Source organism: Octopus bimaculoides, chromosome 2 (assembly GCF_046866305.1).
Source record: "Octopus bimaculoides isolate indiv1 chromosome 2, ASM4686630v1, whole genome shotgun sequence".
In the NCBI taxonomy this organism is placed as follows: domain Eukaryota; kingdom Metazoa; phylum Mollusca; class Cephalopoda; order Octopoda; family Octopodidae; genus Octopus; species Octopus bimaculoides.
In genome coordinates, this window is record NC_142929.1 from 114,053,614 (window position 1) to 114,075,921 (window position 22,308).

At 34.7% G+C, this 22,308-nt stretch overlaps 1 long non-coding RNA gene across 3 annotated transcripts in view; it reads left to right on the forward strand.

Annotated features, from left to right (window-relative positions):
* The window catches only part of LOC106867487 (uncharacterized), a 50,739-nt gene that overhangs the window by 19,028 nt on the left and 9,403 nt on the right, over window positions 1–22,308 (forward strand). For all 3 annotated transcript variants that reach the window (XR_016240720.1, XR_016240722.1, XR_016240721.1), the window contains one exon: window positions 22,030–22,266. This is a non-coding gene — a long non-coding RNA (uncharacterized LOC106867487). The remainder of the gene's footprint in view (window positions 1–22,029; window positions 22,267–22,308) is intronic.

A 22,308-nucleotide genomic window follows, 5' to 3' on the forward strand; every position in this document is an offset into this window, starting at 1 on the left:
GAGAGGGGAAGTGATTGTACTTAAACAGAGAGTAAGGGCTGATATTTAAGCTTGATTTTGCATGTGGGAATCTTATGTAATTCAGTTAGCCGGTTGTGTAAACGTAACGAAGAATCAATATACATAAACAGGAGCTCCAATCATCCACCAAGCATCATACAGCACATTACATTAACAGATGCATGTACTAAACATCTTGAGCAGAGATGTATTTAACAAACTAGCTCAAAAACTAATAGCAGCAAACTTAAATGCAACCAAACCTTAAAATGTATCCACAACTGAACATGAAACCTTCCACAATAAATCTCATAAAACCTCAATTCCGTTCTATTAAGGCCGCAAGGGAAATATAGATTTACATACTACTAACCGCAAGCAAAAATTTGTAATCGTCAGCAACCGACCCAACTCGAAAGTAATTTCAGTGACATATCTAGATACCCTCTGGAAAAAAAGTGCTTGTTAAACAAACCGTATACAGAGTAAACATAGAATCGACAGACTGTACATTAAAAGCATAAACTGGTTTGATCTAAATTTAAAATGTATATCTTTAAGTCTCAAAATGTGCACGACATCTCTTGTAAAACATTGAAGTTTGGACAAAGGAGAGAGCAACCTCATGTCGAAGACAAAGTCATTCAATGGTTGGGATGTTTGTTACATCTATGTGCTATTGAAATGCTCAAGGTCTTGGTTGTACCTGACTGTATATAATAGAGATGAAACATCATCATGCGTATATGTAGAAAAATGTAAACTCCTACAGCCTCACGCACATTTCAACACCAATGGATGTCAAACTACAAACTGTTTGAACTCACTACCCACGTCTTTGGGTTCCGAGTTCAAGCAGTCTGATACTAAGACAAGATATCAACAAGTACAATTACTCCTCCTCTCTTCAGAAAAATATCATGTTATTGAGAGCTGACGAATATTCCACATGGAAAATGATATCAACCTAATAAAAAAATTGTAGTTATATTTTTTCAATTATAATAGCTATTATTTTTATTATTTAGGATTGCTTTTTGGCTAAATTTTACCAAGTATTATTTTTGTAAATCATATCTGATAATTTTCGCATTAAGTGGTGCTTTTGTCTAAGCTAATTTAAATTCCAAACCAGGCAAAGTTGTGCCGTGTTTAAAAACGTTCCATTTTGTTGGGAGTTTTATTATTTTTTACGCTTCGCTAAAGTAGTCCCTCTGAATCAATGAAAAACCAAAGCCAAATCTGGTTACAGCAGGTGAACGATGCATTCACATAAAGATCCGAATTGCATCTTAAGTAGAGATTCTATAACTTGTTAAAAAGCTTCTGGTTACGATTCGCGATAGAAACTTACTGAAGAATCAACACCTTACAATAATAGCTACTGAAGTAATCTTCGCATAACAGACAACATCCATACACACACGCACGCGCGCATATATATTTATACAAATACACACGGGTACACTCATACACATATATATTTACATAAATGTAAATCTACATTTATATCATATGGACATGTATGTATGCATATATAATAATGATAATAATAATAATAATAATAATAATAATAATAATAATAATAATAATAATAATAGCTCCTACTCTGCGAAACTTTTTATCTGTAAGTATGGGATCATGGAGAACCACACTGATGTTGAACAATGACAATGAATCTCTAATTGCTGGAGATGTAATAATTTCATGTGGCATTTTCCAGAGTGACTCACTATCACCACTCCTCTTCTGTCTAGCCCTAATACCGCTCTCAAAATTGCTCAATGATGCACATTATGGTTATAAAATATTTGATAAAAATATAAATCATCTCATTTACATGGATGATTTAAAGCTCTTTGCAAAAAATGACCAACAACTCAAAGGCATACTAGCGATTGTTAAACAATTCAGTGATGACATCAGGATGCAATTTGGCCTTGATAAATGTGCAAAAGCTACCTTTATCAAAGTAAAAATGACAAATACATCCAATGTGAACCTTGACCAGCAAAATGTCATAAAAGAGTTAGAACCAGCGGAGAGCTACAGCTACCTAGGGGTAATTGAAGGGGACAATATCAAGCACTCAGTGATGAGGGAAAGGATCAGAAGATAATGTTATCGCAGGGTGAGAGCAATACTGAAGACAGAGCTGAACGCGAGAAACAGGATCGAAGCGATCAATGCTCTAGCCATACCAGTCGTGACTTACAGTTTCAACATCGTTAACTGGTCAATTACTGAAATATGTAATGTTGACAGAAAAATACGAAAACTGTTGACAATGCATAGAATGCACCACCCTAAGGCAGATATAGAACGTCTTTATCTGCCAAGAAAAGAAGGAGGCCGAGGACTTCTACAGCTGGCATTATCAATGAAGGTAGCCACAATTGGCTTAGACACCTATCTGAAAAACTCTGAGGACTGGATGCTAAAACTTGTCTTAAAATATGAAAGCAAGAAAGCATCTTACTCAGTAACAAAACAGGCAAAGGAATATCTAAGTGAATTCCAATTGCAATAAATTCAAGAATTAGACGAACTAGAAACACCTGCAGAAAAAAGCTAAGCGCTTGAAAACCCGTGCTAAAATTGCTGCCTTAGCTATTATGACTGAAAAATGGCATGGAAAACCTCTCAATGGCAAATACCCAAAGAGAGCGAATAATGCAGATATTGACAAAGCCCTTACCCACCAATGGTTAATGGCTTCTGGCTTGAAATCAGAAACAGAGGGGTTTATCATAGCAGCCCAAGATCAATGCCTACCTACAAAGAACTACCAGGCCAACATATTAAAGAACGGCAGCTCCCCATTATGTCGTATATGCCAACAACAAAATGAGACCATCGATCATGTTGTCTCCATGTGCAGTCTGCTTGCGCCTACAGAGTATCTCAACAGGCATGATAGAGCTGCACAATATATTCACTGGGTAATATGCAAAAACCTGGACTTGCCCCATGATAAAAACTGGTGGGAACACAAACCACCCCCAGTACTTGAAAATGATCACCTTGCACTCCTCTGGAACTTCACCATTCAAACTGACAGAAAGATAGACGCAAATAGGCCAGACATCATACTGAAAGACTTCAGACAAAAATCATGCCTCCTCATTGATATGACTGTCCCAATCGATATAAACGTATCTGTCAAGACCTACCAAAAACTGAGCAAATATAAAGATCTTGAAATAGAAATTAGCAAAATGTGGAATCTGAAGACGAAAACAATATCTATTGTCATAGGTGCCCTGGGAATGACAGCGAAACGGGCTGATTACTACCTAGATCAGATTCCAGGAAACTCCAAAATGGCTAAAGTTCAAAAGATAGTGCTCATGGGAACTGCCCATATCCTACGTAAAATACTGTCTATGTGATCTCAAATTTTAAAGCAAACACATCATTTTCTTATGGTTTCTTAAACATTCACTTGAACAAAACTGTACAAATCCAAATATATGGTACCCTAGGCATAACACCTACATGAACTTCTAACTTGTTTTCTCTTGAGGTCTCTGGGTGAGACTTGGATCCAACTTGCACAAATGCAAAACAAAAGTCAAACATAGAATAATAATAATAATAATAATAATAATAATAATAATAATAATAATAATAATAATAATAATAATAATAATAATAATAATAATAATGATAATAATAATAATAATAAAAAGTGATAACAAAAGAATGAGATTTCGATATTAGGTAAATAGAGGATATTTATATATGTATAGTTTAGGACAATCAATAAGTTGTCATAATAGTACTCAGAGTTTCAAATGCCGGAGCTAAGAGCTATGGTGCATTCTCATCGGCTATTAATGGCTATTAAGAATCCCTCTAGCACACTTTTGGACTAAGTGACAAATCTAGAAAGAGAGAGAGAGAGAGATGGAGGAAAAAGTGAGAAAGATGAAGATATATATATATATATATATATATATATATAGAGAGAGAGAGAGAGCTGTGCTAACGCTTGGCCGACACTCCTTTTCCGTTTAGCAAACTATAGCAAGGGAAATGACATAACGCGGCTCCTGGCCCAGAAATTCAGGATGGGAATGTATGATCGTCCGCCCAACGTTAACAAAACGGCTGAATCTCACAGTCTGGGTAGGTGGCACTGCGAGCTGATTTTAGAAATAATGACACAATTTTCTACAACATGAAATTTTCTCCATAACAAAACACAGTGAATGTCTTTATTACGAGTTCGAATACACTATTGACCCCTTTTCTTAAACCTCTAAGTTACGAGGACGTAAACACACCGATACCGGTTCTCAAATTACGATGGTAGACAAACACACACACACACACATATAGATAATGGTATATGTGTGTATATATATGTATATAGATATGTGTCTCCATATAAATCTATATATATGTGTATGTATATGCATGTGTGCATATGTATGTATGTAAGTATGTATGTATGTATATATGTATGTATTTGTTTATTATACACAAAGTTTGGTAGGTTTGTGTTAGAACTGTCATGGAACATGCTAAAGGGTACGTTAATTTAATTTAACTAGTAATGATATATGTAACCAGGTCCTCAGTAACTGACATATGAAAACACGTGAAATCATATGTAAATACATACATATATACATACATATATACATACAAACATGCATGCATACATACATACATACATACATACACACATATATACATACATACATAACACCTCAGACGCACATGCACAAACATACGTGTATATATATATATAGGCTCATAATTTTGCGTAAATAATTACCTGATTCTATCTATAAGCATATACAAACTCTGACTGATATGCATGCATGCATACTTGCATCTGCATTTAAACGGTACAGACACTAATATGCAATTCCATATATACATACATACACACAAATGCGTGCGCACACACACAAACATGCATATATACATTGATATTCATATATATATATATATATATATATATATATATATATATATATATATATATATATATATTTATATATATATATATATATATATATATATATATATATATATATATATATATATATATATATATATATATATATATATATATATATATATATATATATTTATATATATATATATATATATATATATATATAAATATATATATATATATATATATATATTATATATATATATATATATATATATGCATACATATAATTTTATATTTCACTTATTTCACTTTTATTTTATTGCCTTGTTGCCATCAGCGTTAGTGCTTTCTGTATTATTCTGAACACATTTTCCTGTCTTTTCTATTTATTTGTGGTATAAGGAATATAAGAGAATACAGGAAAAGAAATCTTTGTAGTAGAAGGGCTTTTCAAGATGAAATTAATTAAGAAATGCTAAAAGTAGAGTTCTACACTTATATTGAAAAGCTATTAGGGAGCTTAAACTGCAAATCTTTCAAAGAAGAAAATAAACCGTCAAAGATTCAATAGTTTCTTTCATTTCAGAATACATTAGCTAGCCTTGGATTTCCCAGCTCCTCCTGAAAAGTATGAGAAAATGTACAGAGATGTGTCAGTGTTATGTTCATTTCAATTATGAATATTTCTCATAACTTCTTATTTCTCAAATTACTTTATTGAAATTAATTTTATACAAGAACAACGACAGCAGCATTAATAACAACAATATCATCAATCATTTTATGGTGATGACTTGTACGAAAACAACTTGTTCACTATTCAAAGAAGAGATAACATGTCATATGATTCCACTTAGATTTATATTTACATTTAAATGTATCAGGAATTGATTGTCTTAAATGTAGGTTTTTTTTTTCCTTTCTTGGCTGCTAATAAAATAAATAATTGAAATATTAATACATTGGCAACAGTTCTAGGACAATAGCAAATGAATTGCTTATGCAAATATCTTATTTTGAATAATGAATCCTATTACTTTCTTGTGTGTACATAACGTGCTTCTGGGACAGTATGATGACTAACCTGAATATACATATAGTTTCATTTCGGAATTAAGAAATATTTGTCTTTCCTTAATTATCTAATTTACGTGCCCTGGATACCGTAGAAAGTGCAGATTTTAACGAATTACTACATAGATACCGTAGGAGGTTTCCGGTTGATGTAATAACCCCCTTCTATATGTTTCTATATGTTTGGCTCCCAATATTTACACTGAGTGTTATTATTCACTGAGTGTTACTTTTCACTGAAGTTATATACATATAAAGTAAAATATACTAAATAAAACAATCCATTTTTAATAGACCTTTCTAATATTGGTAGACATATATTTATAAACCTATCCTAATGAAGCTATATGACCGGACATCTTTAATTTGATTTTGGCTATGTTCACTATAAGTTCATTTTGGAGAACTGAATTAAGCAGAAGAGGGCACTATTAACAATTATGTCATTGCTACAAACACATGGATTTCTAACATACTGTTTAGTAGTTGAATCGAAATAAATCAGTAGTTATTATATTGATTGGTTCTCCTGCTTCACAAGTGATTTAAGATGTAATTCAACCATTTTATTATTTTCCTGAATAGTTCACTTTATCCTACATTTCATCAGCTTAAGCATGGAAATAAGGATATTATATGTGCACCTGAAATGTTGCACATCTGTTGACTCATCATAAAACGTCATGGGCTCCACTGTTTGGTTGTGCTTGATAAAAAAAATTGGTGTGCGTGTCTTAGTTAGGAGGTTACTATGTGAACTAAAGACGTTTACTGTTTCTAGTCAGAAGATTTTACTTTTCACTACCCTAGTTTACCTCGCTGCTGGATAGAAGTATCAGATTTTCGGACAAAATGTTCTCCATCGATATATATATATATATATATATATATATATATATATATATATATATATATATATATATATATATATATATATATATATATATATATGGATGTATGTATGTATTTATTCTCACGTAAAATTAAGCAATAGACACTGCTTATAATACTAATGAATGTCATGAATTTTTGTTTCTTTTTGTAATATTGTCAATCATAGAAAACTTATTTCACATTCTACTGTATCTTTATTAACATAAACATACTGCAGTAAAAAAAAAAATATAAACAAAAACAAGTAAGACCGAAATATTGCTTTACTGAAATATCTATCCTATTTGTATGCAAGCCATTGTTTCAGCGCTGAGAATAATTTATCAGATTGTCTCATATGAGATATGCTGAAATAAATGATTCAAGATAAATGGTTCCGAGCAACATAGAACGAATATGACAAGTACTGTTATCAAATTTTCACATCCGTAACCAACATTTTAAAGTAGCCTGTAGTAGTTCAAGTTAAGAACTGAAGGCACAGATGAATATTTCTTTAGAAGAAGCTGTTGCTTCCGCTTAAAATATACCTATAAAATGGAAAATGTCAGCATTTCAGAAGAGCTAGGATGTTGAGCTGATTTGCATTGATAAAGTGTTTTGCTCTAAACTTCTGATAGTAAACCTGGTTGCTTTTTCTATTCCCTTTTTTTTTTCCTTCTTTTTTTTTTTTTTTGACCGAATCAAGATCTGCTTAGGTGGGTCAATACCATTTCTTTTACAAAAAAGCTATTAAAACATCGATTATTAATTCATCAAAATTTGACATATCAATGATTATTTGCCGCTGCATTCAAGACAGCGAGCTGACAAAATCGTAAACACGTCGGTAAAAATGCCTAGTGACATTTTTTCCGACTTTGCGTTCTGAGATCAAATCGCAAACACGCGGGTAAAACTGCCTAGTGACATTTTTTCCGACTTTGCGTTCTGAGATCAAATCGCAAACACGCGGGTAAAACTGCCTAGTGACATTTTTTTCCGACTTTGCGTTCTGAGATCAAATCGCAAACACGCGGGTAAAACTGCCTAGTGACATTTTTTCCCACTTTGCGTTCTGAGATCAAATCGCAAACACGCAGGTAAAACTGCATAGTGACATTTTTTCCGACTTTGCGTTCTGAGATCAAATCGCAAACACGCGGGTAAAACTGCCTAGTGACATTTTTTCCGACTTTGCGTTCTGAGATCAAATCGCAAACACGCGGGTAAAACTGCCTAGTGATATTTTTTCCGACTTTGCGTTCTGAGATCAAATCGCAAACACGCGGGTAAAACTGCCTAGTGACATTTTTTCCGACTTTGCGTTCTGAGATCAAATCGTAAACACGCGGGTAAAACTGCATAGTGACATTTTTTCCGACTTTGCGTTCTGAGATCAAATCGTAACCACGGTGGTAAAACTGCCTAGTGACATTTTTTCCGACTTAGGTCAGCTACTTTCGGCTCCTGATTTGGCCGCATCTGACAATCATCTGTTCCCCAACATGAAAAAGCACTTGGCTCGGAATCAGTATCGCAGTGATGATGGCGTCATATCTGCTGCTGCTGATGACTTTTTTAATCAACAGGATGAAAGCTTCTTCATCGATGGGATCGAAAATTACACCACCGATGGAAGAAGTGTATGAGTCGCAAGAGAGGCAATATTTAAAAGTAAACCTTATTCGGTCACATTTCATGACAGTGTTTTGGTAAACCTATGAACTTTTCAACCGACCCTCGTATCTGATTGCATTTAAAATGATGCCAGACTTCGCACGAACATTGGTAAGATGATTTAAATCCTAATGAACATTTATTTCTTTTTCATACGATGCTGCATGTAAACTCCTGATAAGTGTGTGTTGGGCGGAATACTTACTTTCATTGTTATATACAAGAGTTTACTGAACTGCATATCACTGAAGAGTTAGTTTCACGAATAATCCAGCGGAGGGCGGGGTTGGGCAATCCGCAAACGCACTACATATCATCACATTTCAGTCCAACCTGTTCTTACATCTTTAAAAACGTAAGCGATTTGAGAAATGTATTTACGCGTATACGTATATCATATGTATAAATACATAAACATACTCACACATACTCAGAGTCATTCAATATTCCGATGGATTGTCATGCGGTATTTGCTCCAGTTCTATGAGTACAAATCCCATTAAGGCCAGCTGCCTTTTATCCTTTGCAGAGTGATTAAAAAAAAAAAAAGTACCATTCTAAGACAGGAATCAGAAGTACTATTAGAGCGTTGTTCGGGGTTTTGACAGCATGCTGTAACGGCTTCGCCTTTCTCTTGGACGCTGTTAGTAGCGTGGGTAGATGGAACTTGTACGAATGGCTACAGCTACTCTACAAGAATACGAACTTTCCAAGTGGAGGAACCCAAGTTTAAATATTATCGAAGTTGGCTTTGAAACAGATGGTCGTAGCTTCAAAGCTTTAAGTCATATCTGCTCGATCTATATTGACGTAGGAATAAGCAATGATATCAGTTTTAGAAAGTGCATTTAAGATAAGTCAGGTGGACGGTGCTCACTCCTAAGTTGACTATATTCACAGGATGGTTAGAAGCCAGTGCAGCAGCCCCATTCTCTTTGGTGCAGTTGTTTCTCACCACAGGTTCACTGGCACTTATCAATTGTTTCATTATTGAGGAAACGACTTTATCCATAGTACTTGCTGCTTAATGTAAACATTATAAATAACTAAAACTAACATAGCCAGTGCCATTCATCTGATTCGAATTCAGTTCAATGAATTACAATTTCGATCAAATTAACGACTAACTCTTAAAATCCAATGGGATTTAAAATACCTAAATATTTCTGCTGATTGCGATGAATGCGAGCCCTAATCTTTATTTCAGTTAAAAGAAACGATGCTTAAAGTAACCAAACATAATACATATGCAACAACCTTAAAATTAAATTCCGCGTACAGTATTGATTACATATCTAAACAGCTTAAGGATTTTTCATCAGAAACATGGTCCCCGATTCAGTCCCACCTTGTGAGTGGATTTGGTAGACGAAAACTGAAAGAAGCCCGTCGTATATATATATATATATATATATATATATATATATTTATTTATTTATTTATTTATATATGTATCTATATGACTGTGTCTGTGTTTGTCCCTCCCCACCACTGCTTGAGAACCGGTGTTGGTGTGTTTGTGTACCGTAACTTAGCGGTTTGGCAAAAGAGACAGATATAATTAGAACCAGGCTTAAAGAGTGGGGTCGATTGATTCGACTAAAAAATTCAAAGCGGTGCCCCAGTGTTACCGCAGTCTAATAACTGAAACAAGTAAAAGAAACTAATTTATGTTTTGAAAGCTTCAGTTATTTCTGAATTTTTAATAAACCGGATTAAGTTTAATAACCTAGTATATTTTATACTATTCAAATATATATTTCATGCTAAAAGTGTCATTTGGGTGAAAATCGTTTCTTATGGCCTCCACTGTATATTGGATATTACATGCACGAAGGACAATGGAAATGAAATAAACCAACCAGTCAGTAACTGAAACTATCAGAACTATGAATATACAAATATTTGAGAAAAATATTTGTTGAAATATTAATCGTTTTGTGTACAGTTTGACATTGACGTATGGGGAACTGAAACAATCTGACACTAATTTTAGTCGCCTTAGACCAAATATAAAAAATATCGAAGAGAAAATCAAAACTGATTCACTCTTCACACTATTTTATAGAACTGACATCTGTCGAAGCAGTTACTTCCATCCATTGTAAATTCAAATTTTAACGCTAAAACAAGAATCGTTCGATAAAATGTGATTATATCTCAAGTATCTAGGCTGCTTTTAATGACTCTTTATACTTATGCAGTCTACAGGAAACGAATATTTTGCATCGCTGCCGCAATTGCCATTCCTTTAGGTTCAGAATAATGCAGGTTTTTAGTAATTCCATTACAGTTTAACGATTCTAAATCAAATGTAAAAGTCACTTTTTTGTATTCTACTACTGAGATTTTAGGTGATTTCCTTCTCTGATTTCAAGCTACATATGTTTCAGTGACTGCCAAACGGAAGATCACATATCGGCTTTCTGGCATTAAAAATAAGTTCTTATTTTACGAAGGTAAGTTTTTGTACGTGTCTTGTGATATAGATGGACATTTTTGAATCAACATACACCTTTTAAGACTACAAAATTGTATAATAGAAGAATTTTACACTAAACTGTTAAATACACAGCTTGGTACAGATAATAACACGTGCGATATTGAAAAGAATCATTCTATGTTGGCTCGTCTTATTTGATTTTGAATACATATTAGAATCTTACATAATCATACGATTCTTGGCTTCTCCTTATTCTTTCTATAGATTCATAAACGGAGGATGAGCAGTTCTCATGAGATTTTTCAGGGCCAGCATGATTTTGGAGAAATTGGTCTGAATGTTTTTAGCAAGTGATTGCATTAAACGTACGAGAGATGAAGTTGCATGTATAAGAATAATTTTTCGATGGGTTTCCACACAGTTTTCGTTTACCAAATTTCCCTTCAGGGGCTTCGATGGACCCCTTATAAAAGCCAATATCCGAAAGTCCTGTGCGGTCGGATAAACTCGAAACAAAGTAGCTTGTCAAGCAAACATTTTAGCTACAATACCATGATTTCTCTTAAATTGTATCTCATTTTTAGAATTGTTTTGTGTCTTGGGTAAGACTATTAAATTATTTTGACTAATGTTCGATATAATGCTAAGAAAGAAAAAACGAAATATATTCTAATATTTTCACATGAGATTAATTTTTCGTCTTCCACTCCTTATTGTTCATTCAATTCTTGGTTTATGCAGAATTTCTAACTTGTTTCTTTTAGATAATCCAAACTTGAAAAGGAAAATATTAATATGTGAAGCACTTTGTGTGTCAGTGAATGAATTCGATATAACTGCAAACATGAGATTTAAATTACATGCGTACGTCATAAATATGAAATTTGCGTCGTCGTCGAGGTAGTAGTAGTAGTAGTAGTAGTAGTAGTAGTAGTAGTAGTAGTAAGGCAAAAGGCCTGAAATAGTTGGGAAGAGGGCTTGTCGATTACATCGACCCCAGTACTCAAGTGTTACTTATTTTGACAATTCCTAAAGGATGAAAGGCAAAGTCAACCACGTCGGAGTTTGAACACAGAACGTAGACAAACGAAATGTCGCTACGCCTTTTAGACATACTAACGGTTCAGTCAGCCCTTAATAATAATAATAATAATAATAATAATAATATTTTCTTTATTCACCACTGAGGATTTATATAAAAGATTGAGGACGGCAGAAGACAACACAACACAAAAAGGGTGGGATTTAATTGTGTAAAAATCTAATAACAAAAAAAAATTATAGCGAATAAATCCTCAAAAGAGGGAGGGGAGGCTTCCATGGGCTGCTTGTGGAAATCCCACAAAAAAACCGTGATCGCCCTGACTTCTAGGGCAAGTGCCCTCTTCACTTCATTTACACTCGGTCTAGAGGTGCATGCTTAGAGTAATTCACTCGGGTAATTCGCGCTACATTCATTCGCTTTTTAACAAAATTTCTGGGTGGCAGCACTTTCCTTTCTACACTCACTTTGCTTTGCAAGTGAAACTTGAAAAAGTTAATGAGGGCTTGGCCAAAGTGGAAAGTCTGTCTTCAATCCTTTTAATCTGGCCTACCACACAGCTTCTTTTGTTAAGGCCACCAGACAAAGAAACACGGTGGTGGACCCTATGGAAAGCTTTATACTGATTCAAATTGACCAGGGCGCATGTTTGCACATCACCTATCAGTTCTTCAACGACAAGCGCCAAATTTTTGCTAACATCTTGCCCTAAATTTCAAAGTCGGCGTTATCTTTGATATTCTTTTTTTGGATATTTTCTTTGTAGTGCCCCCCACTCCTTGAAACACAGAATTGAGGGTTCTGTCATTCTGCTGCCAGTTGCAACAGATATCTGCCAAAGGGCCGTCAAACAAGTCTATATTATAACAGCAAAGCTCTAGGGCAGACCATACAAACCAGATGATTTGACCCCCGTGCAACTCGTCATCACATCCCGTATTTCCGCGGCTGTTATTGACATCTCACAACACTCTGCTCCGATTTCTGAGAGTCGTGACATGCCGTCGAGGTAATCACTGAAGGCCATCCTGCGTTCCGGAATGCCATTCGTCCTAAACAGTTGGGCGAAGTGCTACTGAAACGCCGCACACACTCGCTCGAGCTGGAGTATCCTACACCCATTTTAGTACATCAAAGATCGAATAACGGCTTTGTTGTAAAGTTGCGCCTCTGTCATTCGGGCCCATAGAGCAGCTTTCATTCCCTTTTGTCTTAGAGTACGCACCTAAGATCTGACAATGCAACCTCCGTGTTTAGTGTTGAAGAATTTGTCCAGGGCCAATCTTGCGGCCGGCCAGCACGTCGGCTGCAATGCATTTCCTGAGCGCCTTTTATAAGTTTCTCACTAAATTACCTTCTATTTTAGTCCTTTCTATTACTAATGCATTACTAAACCTAACTGATTACACTCTAATTGCCCTCTTCGAGGCAAACCATCAGTTGTTGTTGTTGACTATTGCCCCCGTCAACGCCCTCTTAGGAAATTCTCTAATGTGGTTGCTGTAAGCTTGGCACACCGGGAGTGAGGTGTTCAGCTTCCAGTAACCGGGTCTCTGCCTTCTAAGTCTATCTAGGTCGACCGTACCAATTTTTGGTCTGTGTAGCCGATCAGTTTGAAAAGTGGACACCTTATACTATCTTTATCTACTACCCTAAAGAATACGACCTGGATGATCCGGTGCGATTCGTCCATGTCCATATTGGCACATCGGGGAAATCCAGTCGATACCTTCTCAGACAATTAGCAATGTCTGAGCAGGTTTGCGAGGCTTTTACCACGTCCTCTTCTATCAACTTGCCCCCCCCCCCAGTCCAAAAGTGGCTCTAAGACGGCGTTCCAGTCGCCCACCAACACTTAAAATTCGAGACGTACATGGGAAAACCTCCAGGCGTCTGAAGAAATCCGGGTGTCCTGTCGGAGCATAAACAGTCACTACTCTGATGCACCCCCGTCGCTATTGTTCACATCCTGGGACACCAACTTACATTCAGCGTCCAGGAAGATAGTCATTATCTCGAGAGTCAGGCCTTTCTGGATCAATACAACCCATCGCCGGTTGACATGGAGATAAATGTATCTCGTACCCACCGAAAATGGGCATGAAAATCTGTTGATCAGAGAAGCTGGTTTCACTGAAAGCTACAACATTGACACTTAGATGACCTGAAGTCTTTCAATAGATGGTCTTGTTTCCAGTACCATGTGCCTCTATACTGACTGCTCTGAACAGGGTCACATTAGATCAAAGTATAGAAGCGGAAAAAGTTACTTACTGTTATTTAGTTGGAGAGGAAGGGAGGGATGTTCCTTTTCCATAGGTATGCGTGGATGTTTCCACGTGTAGTCCTTTATATATTCGTCTATTTATATCTCTATGGAATGCCCCTACTCCGTCAGGGTATTGTGCTTTGATGGTGTTATGTGTGTGTTGTGATATTTGTATGACTTTAATGTGTTGGTATGTTCCTTCTCGGTGTGATAAAGTCGCTGTGTGTGATGTCTGTATGGCTATATATATGTGAGTCATTAGTTTTTCATTGTTGGTGTCTATTGCTGTGTAGTTCAATAAGTGTGATCTGAAAGATGTATAACTGGATTGGGTTGTACATATGATGGTGATATTTGTAATAGTGGTGGCGGTGATGGTAGAGATGGGGATGATGTTGTTGGCAGTACTGGTGTGGCTGCTGTTGGGGGAGGTATTAAAGAATTTGTTTTCGATGGTCATACCTGCCAGTTTTTTGTGTTGATATCGCTGTTGATTTGTTTCTTTTACTTTTGTTTGATCTCGGAACCTTTTGCCAGTTTGGGTCTTCCTGTTCCCCCTCACCTCAGAATTTGTCTGATTGCTCTGAACATGGGAGGAACAAATCTTTCGAAATTTTTGTGGGCTTTTTTCGTTGATAAGGTTGTTGTTTTGTTGGGGTGGGGAGAGTGTTCTGATGCTGCTGTTGTTGCTGCTATCGATGTTGTTGATTTGGCTGCTGTTGTTTCCACTGTTGTTCGCGGTTTTGTTGCTGTACTGCTCTCGGTGCTACTACTGTTACTGTTGCTTTTGTAGTTGTAGTCGCCTGCTTCTTCTAGTTGTGATGTTGTTGTTGTGATGGTGGTGGTGGTGGTGGTGGTGGCTGTGGGCAGAAAGCTTTTGTTGTGGCAGAAAGCTTTTTACCATCCGGTAGGCTTACTTAGACCAGGATGGCCTCAACGCTGCGTTTGTCAGCTTCTATTAGTAACTGCAGCCCTGTCCTAACCGGTTCTGCTTGTGTATCTTCTGTTTTCACAGATTCGTGATTTGGTCTTCTATGTCGAGGAGAATTGGAGTTCAGTATTCGAACTCTGAATACTCTTCGAACAAGAGAGATGGGGATACTGATTAGTTCCTCAGTCGTTAGAGTAGATGTCTACAATTATCGTTCGCCATCTTTTTGTCTTTTAGCAATAAAATGAAGGGCGACTTAGCCGAAACACACACCAAAATAGCCACTAAGGGCTATAGATGGAGTAGAATTAATCAGCTCTCCAAGGTTCTGGTTAGTTTAACTAAGTAATGATAACAAATGTACAATGTATATTTGTGTATAAGAATATAACAACAATACTTACGGAGCGTTGCGCAACACGTGTCGTGAGACGAACAACAACAACAACAACAATAATAATAATCATGTACAATATCAAACAGATGAAATAAAAAAGACATTAAAAGGAAGCGTACTTTGATTTACGCGACATTTCGGAAATACTTTGAGCTGTAAATGTTCAAAATGTCTTACAGTTAAATATTTCGTTTGACATTATTTTAAGTAAAATTTTATATGATAAATTGTAATGTTGTTATGCAAATGCATTTGATTGCTAATTGCTTCCGAGAGAGCGCCCAATGTGGTAGTTGGATCGGAATTTAGCTCTGAGGATATTCTGAAATAACATTTTTATTAATGAAATAACTAGCTACTGTTTGACGATTAAGCAATTAATTTCCGAGAAATAAATGAATGAGAAAGAAGCATAATATATTTCCATAAAGAAACCATGTGAACATAGCCTCTGGATTCAGAATTAATATATAAATTATCCACACCTCAAACAGTAACTGTAATTATAATGATGTGTTGCTGAAAGAAGTCATACCGAACTTCTGCAAAAATATTGGAATGCTGGAGAATTTTGTCGGAACACTTCAGGCGCTGTTTCGTAAAGCATATTTCTTTACAATTTAACAAATAAGCCGTCTCTGAGCAGATTTTGAAGTATGGAAATATATGTAATATTTTAAATGCGGTAAAGATATCCGGCAAATTGTGGTAAATTTCAACGGCCATCCCATATTCATTCAATTTTATAGTTATTCTATAATTAGCGTTGTCCATTGAGACCACCCTGTGGATCTAAATGTATGTTAATCATGTAACAACATTCGTTGAAACACTATTTTGGAGCATATTATTGAACTGTGCAAGGAGAAAAGAAATAAGTGAAGACTTAAACCTAGATTCAAAGTTACTGCATAAAAAAATATGAAGTGGAAAGGAATTGATCATAATAAATGGCAAACTCAAGCAAACAAACAACTAGTATAGAAAAAACTTATCAAGTCATGCTAAACGCATGAACAATAGTAGTCGCAACCACTGACTGCTAATGATTGGGGTTTCTGCATCTGCATAACCATTTAGCGTCGTGAACCAAGTAGCCAAACATCGAAATTGAGTCTTAAACATGGTTCAACTTTTGATGTTTTTCAACAATCTTTTGCCTAGGCAACCCCTTTGATTGTATTATACTCGAGGGGACCCTCAGAGCTATTTTGGTTTTAAAAAATGCTATGTTTATTATTAAATATTATTAACAATTGTATAGAAAAATTGTTTAAATATTTTGTGTATTGAAGTATAACCAATATATTGCGCATATCGTAACACTAGCAGCATTGTATAATCAGATATTATTGAAATTTCATTCGAAATAGTAACGGTTTGGCAGTTAAAGATAACAGAATAGTATTGAAGATATTAGTAGTTCAGGAGAATAGTAAATTATAACAATAGTAGTGTCTTAGTGTTACATAGTGATATTAGTGTGATATATATATATATATATAATAATAATATTAGGGACAAAATCTATCTATCTATATATATATATATATATATATATATATATATATATATATATATATATATATATATATATATATACATATATATATATATATATATATATATATATATATATATACATATATATATATATATATATATATATATATATACATATGTATATATATATATATACATATATATATATATATATATATATATATATATATATATATATATATATATATATATATATATATATATATATATATATATATATATATATATATATATATATATATATATATATATATATATATATATATATATATATATATATATATATATATATATATATATATATACATATATATATATATATATATATATATATATATATATTTATATATATATATTTATATATATACGTATAATATACAAGCTGAATGTATTTTTTTTTTTAATGATGTGACTCTTTAAATCGGACTTTTGGAAAGGGGAAGTTTTACAATAGCATATCTTAAAATTTGATTTTCCATTCAGAATTGAAATGTATCATGGACTGAAATTGCTTTATCTAGAGAATAAATACGTTTGTTCATATATTAATATATGGTAATATTCAATTATTTCAAGTTGTGGAACAGATAACGACTAATGTTATGATCATGACTCGTAAACCAGAACCGCTTGAACCTCATATATCGATATTGTGAAAGAACTGTAAATGTTAAGTATATATAAAACGGATTCGCATGGCTACGCTGTAACTAGGATACTGCTGCAGAAACTTGATTGAATTGTCAAATGCGAGATCATAACATTTATTTTTTATCCCTTTGGAAACAGAAATCAATTTTATAAATATTTGCAAAGACATAGGACACGTGAAATCAGCAACCAAGATTGAATAAATAAAAGTATATAAATGCGCAAACAGGTTGCAACAGTTAAACCATTCAGTCAGAGCTATATTCATGGAACAAGAAGCCAAATATTATTTCAGAAATATAATACGCGAATTATTTGTAATAGGCCAACCCACATTTCCATATCTTCCTGTCTAATTGAGTTGTTTAAGAGTAAATATAATGAATATCAAAATATTAGATTATAGTTAATATAAATTAATGCAAGCAGCAATTGTACTACATGTACACACGGGCAAACATTACACTTTTCTAAATTCATTACGACTACACGTCAAATTACTACTAACTCCCAATACAATATAAAGTGAAATACAATACCTAGAGTTACTTTCACAAAATGGTTAAATGTAAATTATTACATATGAATACAAGGAAAATGGACATTATATATATATATATATATATATATATATATATATATATATATATATATATATATATATATATATTGAGATCATGTTATATCGTTACATTTCTATCAACCAGAATGAACAATTCAAATTTACATTCAAGCAATATTTCTCTTGTGGATTTAGCAGCCAATATCTTGCATTAGTATAGTCGTATCGTTAAGAATAAGTGATATGAACAATGTTTTTTCGTAAGTAGTCAATTTGGCTGACTTTCCCAGTGTTGTATTACTCTCTACGAAAATAATTACAATTGTTATTGATGTTGAGGTGAGCATTTCTTCTATTAATGAAGAAGTATAATACACCACTCTTTATTATTCACTAGAACACTTCAAAAAGCTCAAACCATTCAACAATGAATGTGACTAAACAAACCGCAAATATAGACATACCATCTTTACTCCACTCTCTATCATAAGCGATATATGTGTGTGAGTGTGTGTATGTGTGTGTGTGTATGTGTGTGTGTGTGTGTGTGCGTGTGTGTGTGTGTGTGTGTGTGTGTGTGTAATATACATACATTTCTCATACACTATTATCAATGCCATGGTTAATTAGTTAATTAGATGACATAAGACTTGAAAGCTTTGTAATTAGTATGCCGTGAAGCTGTCCATGTATTCGAATGCTCACATTAGTAGAAATCATATATTGTACGGAATTTAAAGATTCAAGAGAGATTCGTAAAACTGTCGCTGTCGTTAGAAACCATAATTAGAATTACCAGTTTCATAGTATAGCTTCGGAACATTGTTCTCTGCTGATTGCATATTAAAAAGGATAGGGATTGATACGTAAATATTTTACGTATTAGAGTTTTAGGAGCAGGATCTCAGAAGGGAATGGTGTAGTCATAATTTATAAATATCTCTTAATATATAATAGGAATATGTAATTTTATGTACATATATAGTATGCTTACATCTCCATTCTTATCTTAGTAGAACGTGTATTGTTGATTTTCCGGCGTTTTGGTGTATTGTTAATTAAGGATTTAAATGTAACTATGGGATGTTTATAGATTATTTTGCGAATGTTCACTTCTTTTTCCAAGAAATTTAAATCCCTTATGCTTTTGCATATATATATATATATATATGCATGTGTGTGTGTGCGCGCGCGCGCGTGTATATGTATGTGTGTATGCGCACGCACACACACACCCACACACAATTATAGGTGCATAGTTATCCGTCTTGAATAGACCCGGATGTCTGACCTATACAATTACTATTATAGAGGCTGTAACTTGCATGTGTATATTTGAACTTGTGTAATGTATTGGAAACAATCAATGATCTCTCATGTATGTTAATAAGGGAGTGGTATTTCATATCACTATGTTCTTGACATTCATATTTTTGGCTGAAACTAATTATAGAAAGTACATGATCAAGAAAAAGAAACCCATACTTTTTCGCATGGGCATATTTACTTGGTATTATTTACCTGCTAGAATTAGCAGCTCATTTTACAACTTCGAATTTTGAAAAAGGAAGGTCACAATGAATGGATATATCTAAATGTAATATATCTACAAACAAAATGGAATGATCACGGCAGAAATGCCTTTGATCTTAGAGGTCTCCTTGGGACTAAAAATAAACAACAACTCCAAAACATCTTTTGCGCTATATTCTGAAGATATTTCTAAGAGCTGCATGAAGAGTGGGTCATTAGCTGTTTTTCAATACTCGCATACGTAGAATATAATTACACACACACAGACACACACACACACACACACACACACACACACACACACACACACATATATGTAGGTACGTGCGTACGCATGTTTGTATGTATGTAGTATTCCAAGATGACTTCCAGCATGACTTCCTCCGATGGCACCAGTTGGACAGTACTATTATAGCCAGTGACAAACTATCGCGTGTTGATTTAAGGTTCGTAACTTTTCAGTTCAAAGGTGATCCATGAAGATATGGAGAGCAACTATCGACGATATTTCAGGTCAGTGAAGGGCATGTAATTCTCTAGTCTCTGGTTCTTGAGACAAATTGTAATTGAGATATAATATTTCTCTGCCTCTTTCTCTTGAATGAATGGTGATGTTGACAGAAACGATGTGGAAAATTTTCGTATTAAATCCGTATATTTTAAATACTGCTCGGGGATAATATGGTTGTTCTGTATACAGTGAACTTGAAGAGGCACTAAGCCGAAGGGAAAATGAATAAGTGGATTGTTTTGAAAGTTAAACTTTGACTTTTAGTTATCATAATAAATTTTTCCATGCAAACTAATACATTTAGGAGAATGCAGTTGGACCAACACCTCTGCCATCTCCAAAAGTATATTGACCTCTCTAAAGGTGAAATGGAAATAATGAATAAGCGTATATTCGACGCCATCCATCGCAACATGGACATTAAATAATTCCGCCATCAAGTAGTTCCTCGGTATTATATCAAAGGCGTCCTGTTGATTTATTTGATTCGATATGATGGAATTTTATCTTAGTTTCACGTCTCCAAAAACACAGATTTGCTCAAGAAATTCAATTCATTTTGCTACCAATATATCACGATCAAACGCGACGCTAAAAAAACTCACTTTTATACCATCTCCATTATTATTTGGCCCCAAAAGAGAGTGACTCTTGTGTTGGTGTATTCAAGGACGCACAGAATAGGATCATTTTGTTATGGCATATAGTACTTCATTAAATGATGTTCGAAAATTCTGCTACGCATGAAGCACCCTCTCGGACAATACACAATTGAACGAAAAGATCAGCGAGCAGTTGCATAAAGTAAGCTCAGCTACCAGTGGATTCCAGCACACACTAGAGAGATCATGGTATCTGCCTGGCTACAATGATCAAAGTACACTAGGCGGTGGTGTTTCTCTAATATATAGCTGTGAAGCATGAACATTGTACAGGCGCCATATTAAATGGTTTAGACTCACTTCATCTCCACTATTTTCGTTCAGTTTGAAACATCATGTGGTAGGACAGAGATCCCAGCACAGAGGAATTTTCAAGATATGCCATTCTAGGTAAAGGAAGATTCATTACCAAAGCGCAAGGACGGTGGGTTGAGTAAGTGGTGTGCATAGAAGACACTCGCTTACCTAAAACCTTCTTCTACGGCTAGCTTAGCTCTGGTGCTATGCACCAAGTCTGCCGTGCCTACGGTAACGTTATAAGGATTCTCTAAAGACCTCCATGAAGACCTGCAACTTAAAAACTGAAAGCAAAATAATCTGAAGCACTGAACGCATCCAAGTGAAGAAGCTCTTGCTACGAAGCCATCTCCAAATATCATTTGTGATGTGTTTGGAACAATAACCTTCCTAATTACATTAACATACAACAATCATACACACGCACACATCCAAACTCCACAAACCTTCCCCCCATTTATCTAAAGAAATACACGTGTTCAAAAAGTATCCCACTTTTTCCCACAAAACCTAATGCAGCATGGGTAAAATCCTTTGGGTGGGAGGTGACACTACCCACCCTACGTATGCTAGATTCGCATGTGTATTTGTAATTCTGTTTCTTTTTTTTCTTTTATTCGTTTCAGTTATGCAGCTGAGGTCATGCAAGAACACCACCGTGATTTTGCACCATTACTTATGATTTCGGTATTTCACATTCCTACGCTTGTACGTTCCTTGATCCCGGCTGTTGGCCGATTTGATGTATGAGGGAGTTTAACTCCGCTGCCCTCGTCTGTACACATGTCGAGCTGTCGGTTCATTCGGTATAGTGGAGAGGAGAATGTCTAGTTCACTTTTGAAGACATCTACGTTCACATTGTGTAGGTTCTTAATTTTTGTGTGACGGCATTGAAGAGTTGTGG